General features: G+C 34.0%; 1 long non-coding RNA gene across 1 annotated transcript; it reads right to left on the bottom strand.

Annotated features, from left to right (window-relative positions):
- Positions 1–4365: 4365 nt before the first annotated feature.
- On the bottom strand, positions 4366–8031 carry LOC148266334 (uncharacterized). The gene is made up of 3 exons (XR_015818766.1): positions 7590–8031; positions 7460–7508; positions 4366–4907 (listed from the first exon to the last, which is right to left on the bottom strand). It is a non-coding gene; the product is annotated as an uncharacterized LOC148266334 (long non-coding RNA).
- Positions 8032–8243: the final 212 nt, after the last annotated feature.

Below are 8243 nucleotides of genomic sequence, written 5' to 3'. Positions count from 1 at the left end.
TTTTAATTTGATTAAATAAAAATAATAGTAATAATAATAATAAAAAAGGTGAAAAAAATAATTGAGAATTTAATTGAAAACAATTTTGAGGAAAATGGGTGAAATTTTGGGTTCTAAAAATATTTTTGAAAGAAAAATCGAAAAACATGGGTCAAAATGTAATTTAAAAAGTTACGCCATGTCAGCTGCCCGGTCAGTAGCCCCGACCAACCAGGACGTGCCAAGTGGCAGAGACACTGACGTAGGAGGCTACGAGGGGGGAGCCACATGGGCGATCCGCGTACGCACAATCGAACGGCTAAGATCCGTTCCACGAACGGCCCAGATCAAGAACGCGCACGGACGGCCCAGATTACATCGCGCATGGACGGTCAAGATTGAATCGCACACTGACGGTCAAGATTGAATCGCGATAAACGGTCCAGATTCACTCCCTATTTAATCGCGATCGGACGATCCAGATTAAAAACGATAGACGGCCCATATCAAAAGCGGATGGGTATAAATAACTCCATCCGCACCCAAACCCTAACCCTAGCCACCAGAACCCCTCGCCGAAGAAGACAGCCCAACCGCCGAGGAGCCGACCGCCGCCACCCACCGCCACACCGGAGCAATTTTCGACCGCCAAACAAGGTAAAAATTCTACTCTTTGCTCAGAATTTGATTTCAAACTCACCCATGGCCAAATCAGAGTGAAAGAACCGGCCAATTGGCCAGAAAATGCCACCGAAACTTAGCGGTGCTGCGGTAGGGTGTTTCAATTTTCGCTTCCGATGAGGCCCTTCCCGATTCCCGTTCGATGTGATTTTTCTACCGTTGTGATCATCGTTTCCTCCTCTACAGGTTGAACAGAGCAAAACACCTAACCGCAATGTGAGCCGGAGGAGCCGCCGCACCGGAGAGCCCCACCACCGGTGAGTTTCAGTTTTCTGTGTTTTCTCAGCCCACCGAGGACCCTAAGTGTGTTTTCTCACAGGAACCGATGCAAGTTTGGCTGAATTCAACCAAAAATGACCGAAAACAGCCAACCCGAGATGGATCGCTACCGCGGGCATAGGCGCCGACACCGGTGTACGGCAGAGCCGCCGTGCCGGATTTTTAAAATTGGCCGAGTAGGCCCTAGGGCTGATTTTGGGTTATTTTGGACATTTATAGGTACTGTAAGCGTGTTTCAGTTCCCAAAGAAAAATTCAGGAAACCTAGGGACCGCCCGTAAGCGCAGTAATCATCTAGTTTTCGGCGTCGAATCAAGTAAGGACCCCTCACCCTATTTCCTATCATGGGATTGAAGTTTGAATAAATAATAATACTGTATTTTATACAAATTAAATAGATATGCATCATTAATTAAGGTTGCTAATGGAGCCTGAACTGGACATTATTCTCTGTCGATTCCTGTTTGATTTATTTTACAATTTATATGCATTATGGTATCTGATTTATCTATTCTATAGTATTAAATGCCTGTATTACTGTCTTACTTGATCACTGTGTGATTTTAGAATTTAAGATATGATTGTATTACCGGGTGTATGTTTATTGTTTATGTGATTATGTTTAACTTGATAACAGAGACTAAGGAAAAACAGATAAGGTGACAGTCTCACTAGATATCCTGAGAGATGGTGGACGGATCGGGTTTATAAGGAACCCTACTGTGAACATTGTCTCATACCGAACGGAGTATAGAGATTTGGTCATTTGGCGCTCATACCGGACGAAGTATAGAGACTTGGTCATTTGGCTCATACCGGACGGAGTATGGGGATGGTCCGCTTCACTCTCATACCGGACGGGGTATTGAGGTTTAATGTCTTGGTGCTCATACCAAACAGGGTATGGGATGGCCCTGGAATTAAGATTGTTAAGGGGAATGGTTCACATGTAGCAGGGACACCCCTATAGATCCCCATGGATACTAGTAGGCTGGTAAAAATGTAAAACGGTGATAATTAGTTATTGTTAATGAATACGGATTTATAATATGTTTTATATTACTGATTATGCATGAAATTGTGATCTGTACGATGTTATTGTCTTTATAGGTTATTTTTACAGATTCTCCAAGGGTAAGAAAAATGGTAAATGGTTTTATTTTAAATAAATGTATTGATTTAAATCTACTGCTCCATTGGTTGTTTGATTTTCTACCAGCATTTACTTTTGTGGCGATGATATAGTGTGATGTCCTTACTAGGTTAGTGTAACACATTCCTCATTTAACCATTTCAGATCAGGAGGATCTGGTTCCCGAGCCCGACCCACAAGAAGACTGCGAGTAGATGCTAAATGCTTTATACTTTCTTTTATTTTTCTCATTTCTCGTATTTCTTTCAGAGAACTTATTCTGTGATGTTGTTTAGTACTTTTAAGTTATTGTGTAAGGGATATTAATCTTAATCTTTTATTTTGCTTCCGCACTCAGATTATTATATGTATTTTCCTTTTGAATTTCTGGGGTCGTTAAACATGCAATAGTATTCCATGAAACCCTCAGGTTCATTGCTAACCCGATAAATCTTAGTTGTTGTGAAGGCTTTCTATTAATTTTGGGGATGATGTTAAGAGCTCAAGTCAAATTTTTTTCACTCCAAATTATGTAAGTATAATTAGTAACCAACCCAAAACCTTCATATTATCGTTTTTTTGGGGAAAAAAAAGAAGTATTTTCATTATAATTTAATGAAATTCAAAGCATGCAAATAGGTAAGGGTGATGTGATCTGAAAATAAAATTTTAGTGACTTACAATTTTCATACTCATATGCTTTCTAATGGTTGTGAATGTTTGGTTGAATCTTTTATATATCTCTAGAGGTGTTAGGAGGTTTTAGTAGATATTATTTAAGTTAGAAGGAAATAGAATTTGAAGTAGAATATGAATTTTGGGAAATTAGGGAAGTAGGAATTAGGCAAATAATTGATGAATAAGACTTAAAGAATTACAAAATAAAAATAAAATGCATCAAATTAAAAGAATAAAATAGAACAATAACAATAGATAATACTAACTAATCTAATACTTAAATCACGAAGAATTACATAAAGTAAATTAATATTAACAAATAAAAATTCAAACAATAAAATAAAATATCAAGATTGATTTAGGAAGATTTAGTTAGAAAATGAAAAAAAAAAAAAGAATGAATTAGATAGAGAAGATTGAGAATGATGAGTAGAATTTCAAAATATGAAAGAAAACAAATAAAATATCAATCTTATCTAGAATATGAAGAAAAAAAAAATAAAACAAAAATTTGGAAGAAACAAAAATTTAGAGATAACCCGTTTAAGATCTGTATGGCTGAAATTCAACAATGCAGTGAACCTTATCATTGAGTGGATGGAAACCCTTCCAAACATGGTTGAGGTGTGTGTTTATTCTAAGTCACCTGACAATAGACTACTATGACCAATGTGCGTGTTTTGCATGTGTGTGTGCATTCTCTTGTGATAGTGGGAATTATGATCTCATAATGGTACTATTTAGATAATGGATACATTTATTCAAACTCAAAGAAAATTATAAAACTTTAATAACTTTAATTTAATGATTCTGTTGGGACAAATCGAGAATCAGAAATACCCGCTAAGCGATTACAAATGTCTCAATTTGACCGGAAACTTGCAGAAAATTCTGGTATGTGGATCTGAGGGATAAAATGATCAATTAGAAGTTGAGGGATATATTGAAAGAGGAATTTTGAGGGATAAATTGATAGGAGGATAATGAAGGATGGAATATGATAAAATGGGAAGCTTGAGAAATTTAGATGAGAGAGAATGAAAAGGGAAAAACTTGAAAATTTATGAAATTACACTGGTCTTCATAGTTTTCAAAAAGAAAAAAGAAGAAAAGTTTTACATCTATGAATGTCTGTATGATTTGTATGCTACATGCCTATAGCGTAGTTACTTTTTATACTTATTGAACGTGTTAAAATTGCTCACCCCATTCAAATTCTAATTTTTTCATATCAAAAAAATGGATAGTAATACCTAAATAAGAATTGTCGCATTATGTTTTGTACCGATAGTGTATGTATTTAATTTTGACTCTACAGAATTTTATTATCTCAAGATGTAAATTAATGTTCATGTTGTACAAGGGATGAATAGCTTCTGTTGTATTTTATTTTTAAAAAAAAATTGTGTTATATTTTTTGATTCAGTTGTGTTTAGCAGTATGATTTCTCGTTAGGGAACTACGGCCGTCACAATAACTCATTTATTAAAATCTTTATAAAAAAATTTACACTGGTGGCTATATTTCTTCTATTAATTTCTCAACTTAGTGACAATCATTCCAGCCTATCTTGCTTCAACCCTCACTTCTTAATTCAACTAAATGCCTCACAGTACAAACTTCATTCAATTTGCCCAATAGTTTCATTCCCTAGAAAACCCTTGTTATAGTGTCACCTGAAAACTCCCCTCTATATCCTTTGTTTCAAATATGTTAAATCATAGTTCCTTATTTCTTTTTACATCTTGGACTTAATCAAATTTCTCCTAATGTCCTAATAGATCTATAAACTGAAACTGTTTAATCCCATACTAGCTCTACTCAATTCTCTCAATATATCTCGACCCCATTTCACTCACTAGCACGCCCTAAGAATTTGTTTACTCCACTAGATCTTTACACTCACAACTAAGTAATTTCACACATTTTTCACAACAATTGTAGGAAATTAAGGCTATTATTACACATAAAGATTCACATGCACAAAATTTTAAATTTGGGGTACGAAAATCAAATTGAACTCACATTTCGTTCCTGAGTGGTGATGATTGCGGTGACGGTCCTATCTCTTTCTGCATCCTCTTGCGTTAGTGATAGTGTCCCAAATTATAATGACCCACCTTCTATGTTGAGAAAAGAGTGGTACACATGTATAGAACCTAATAAATAGTGCAACAATATACTAAAATTTAAAACTCAATCATACATCCCTTATGCAACGTCATAATTCATTAGGCGCACAAAATCTTTCATAATATTACTACAATAAATTTTATATCTACTTTATAAAATAATTTTCTAAAATCATAAAATAATTCTTTTAAGTCTTCCTTTGACCTTGAACTTGCTCTTGATTTTCCTACTCTAGAATTGATAAAAAATGATGAGCCACCACTTGCTCAATAAGGATAATTTAAGACTCTTATCCAAATATCGGAGATAATACACTAATTCGAACCATTACCTTTACCTCAAACTTACTAAGCCTTTCACAACCATCTGATTTCCACACTCTACTACAACTACATCAATCTTACTAATCACATATTTTCACTTTTCATATACCTCATTTTATTCAAAGGATATTCACAATTTCTCAATCTCAAAAGCATAACGTTATAATCACATTGACTGCACATATTCACATATGACATATCTTTCCTTCTCATATATTTCAAATCATCCAAAAGGTATCCACAATTATATAGCTACATTCTCATAAACTATTTTTGATTTATTCTCAATTTTATAAATACAATATCGTATTCATATTAATTACACATATTCACGCATAGAATACTCTCCCTTAAACTCATATTCACATATAGAATATTATTCCTTAAACACATATTCACACATAAAGTATCTTTTCCTAAACACATATTCACATAATAGTAAATTTTCATAAGATAGCATTTAGTCACAATCAAGGAGGAAATGATACTCATAGATCAACATGGACCCAATCATAATTACATATTCACATGTCATAGTTATTATCATAATTACGATCAGAGTCATAGTTACAGTCATATTTATGAAGCAATTGACAGTCCATGAAATAGAGTTTATAATCATTTCTTACTGATAAAGAATTTTATCCGTCAGTCATTTGTATTCCCCGATCCATTTTATTTCAAGATTTGAATTACATTTCTAACCTCTAATTTGACCATGCCCATTAAATTTCTCATATAAAATTCTATTATTTATTTTCCGAAATATCTAACCTTACTAGCTCATAAATCATCAAACTTACCTGTGCCCAAATAATTATTGATTTATTTATTTTTTTTTCTCTTTTATGATCTCTATAATTATTCAACGATTTACACTCTCATATTTAAACTAAAATATTTGACATAAGCTTCTTATAACATCCCTTCTCTAATTCACATTTACCACACTATTCCCATAATCTCCTATAACAGGATTTTCTAAGTTATTCCATATATTCACACTCCCCATTAAAAATAGTAACTCTTTTTGTGTTCTCATGACTCATTTTATTTGCAATTTGCTGCAAATCCTAAGGTCATGATATTTATTTTATTTTATTTTATTTATCTTATTTTATTATTCTTTTTTTTTTTTTTGTCATAATTACCTTTAGCCTAACTTTAATTTCTCGAATTCTTTTCTTTGAACCTGTAGCTCATTCAATTTTTTATTTCATCTTTCTAGCCCATTTCTGTTTTTCTCTTTTTTTTTTTTTTTTTTTTTTTAAGGTAGCTTTGGGGTTCTGATGATATGATAAGGTCCTTTGGGGTTTTTACCCATGGCATACTTTAATTAATTCCATTTAGCCCTAGTTTAATTTCTCTTCACCTGGACAACAAACCCTAATAGAGTTCGGCCACTCTAAGCTTTAGTTTCTACTCCACTGTTCCTCCACTTATTCATTGGACTTTTCTTTCTTTCCCCTTGAAATAACCCACACCCCACCTTCTTAACCCATTCTGGCAAAGACTCAAACCCATCAGAACTTAGATTTCATTCTTTAATATAATATATATATATATATATATATTGCTTCTTTCTAGGGCTCGGCCCATTATTCCTACTTTTAAATTTCCCTTTTCTTTCTTTTCCTTTCCTTTTACTAAACCCAGTAACACCCCCATTTGGGTTTGGGCTATCCACTTAACTCTTACTCTCCTTTCTTTCTTTTTTCTTCTTATTATTATTTCTTTTTTGTTCTTTTGGTTTTTGTTCATTCTTCACTTAATACTACGGTCCACTTAAACATTTATCTTCCCTTCTCTTTTCCCGTTACTCTTTTTTTTTTTTTGTTTAAGCCCATCACAAATTTAAGTACTAAGGTGAGTACATATACATACCCACTTGGGCTTGGGCTTGGTTCACCTAACACTTATATTTTCCCTTTTTTTTTATAATAGACCCATTCAAAAGGTTTATTGGGCTCGCGTTTAGTACCACCACTATTGGGCTCGAATATAGACCCTACGGGTTACACCGACCCGACCCAATATCAAAACACTTTCCATCATCTTCAACCCCAAAACTCTACATGCATTTTGATAGCAGCCACCTCTTTCACCTTAAACATTCAATCATTTCATATTTTTTCGAATTTTTCATCACAAAATAATTAAAATATTCACAATATTTCCATTTCTATCATCGATAATGAACTCAAATCAATAATATTAACTTAGATATAGGGATTTAGAGTATAAACTACTCTTACCCTCGATAGTGTGATTCATGGTGGGTTCAACGACTCTTCTTTGTCTAACCTGCAAAACCCATCACCAAATTTATATGTACTTCCTAAAAAATATAAAACATTGAAGAAAAACGTTCACCAATGATATTACCGTATTGCATTGTCATTCGCAACACCGACGATCTTTACGACTCTCCCTCTTTTCTTCTCTCTCTCTTCTTTGCCGACAACCTCTTTCTTCTCCCTTCTCTCCTGATCAAATGGAAGCTAGGATTTTCATCTTAAATTTGTGAAACTCTAATCCTATTTATAACCAAGTAGATCTAATTCTAATAGTTGAAATTGGAGAGCAAATCTTCACCCTTAATTTATTTTTCTTTTATCAAAATGACGTCCTTTTGATATTTCTTAAAATGATGTTTTTGGGCTTCTGATGCCCAGCTTCAAAACGGTAACGTTTTGAAGCAAATGGGCTGGGTTGCTTACCTGGACTTAGATGTTACACAGATATACTACTTGTAACTCTCTCTCCCATTCGTCTTCTGAAAATCGTTTCCCTATTCCTTCTTTAGTGGTTTTTCTACTCTGCTCCCCCTCAGTCTCCCCCCGTTTCTTTCGTTAGGGTTCTCTCCTCCAAATAGCTGAGAAGAGGAAACTTTTATAAAAAGTTGTCAGAACCGTTTGATGTAAGAAATAGATCTGGACCGCTAGCTTTCTTGTTTCTTTTTAAATTCCCATATTTTCCTTCTCTTTTTAAAATTTTTACCACCTAACCTTTACTTTATTTCCATATTGTTCATCTTCT

Source organism: Carica papaya, chromosome 4 (assembly GCF_054855325.1).
Source record: "Carica papaya isolate Zhongbai chromosome 4, ASM5485532v1, whole genome shotgun sequence".
Taxonomy (NCBI): Eukaryota; Viridiplantae; Streptophyta; class Magnoliopsida; order Brassicales; family Caricaceae; genus Carica; species Carica papaya.
This window is presented reverse-complemented; position numbering and strand designations above follow the sequence as displayed.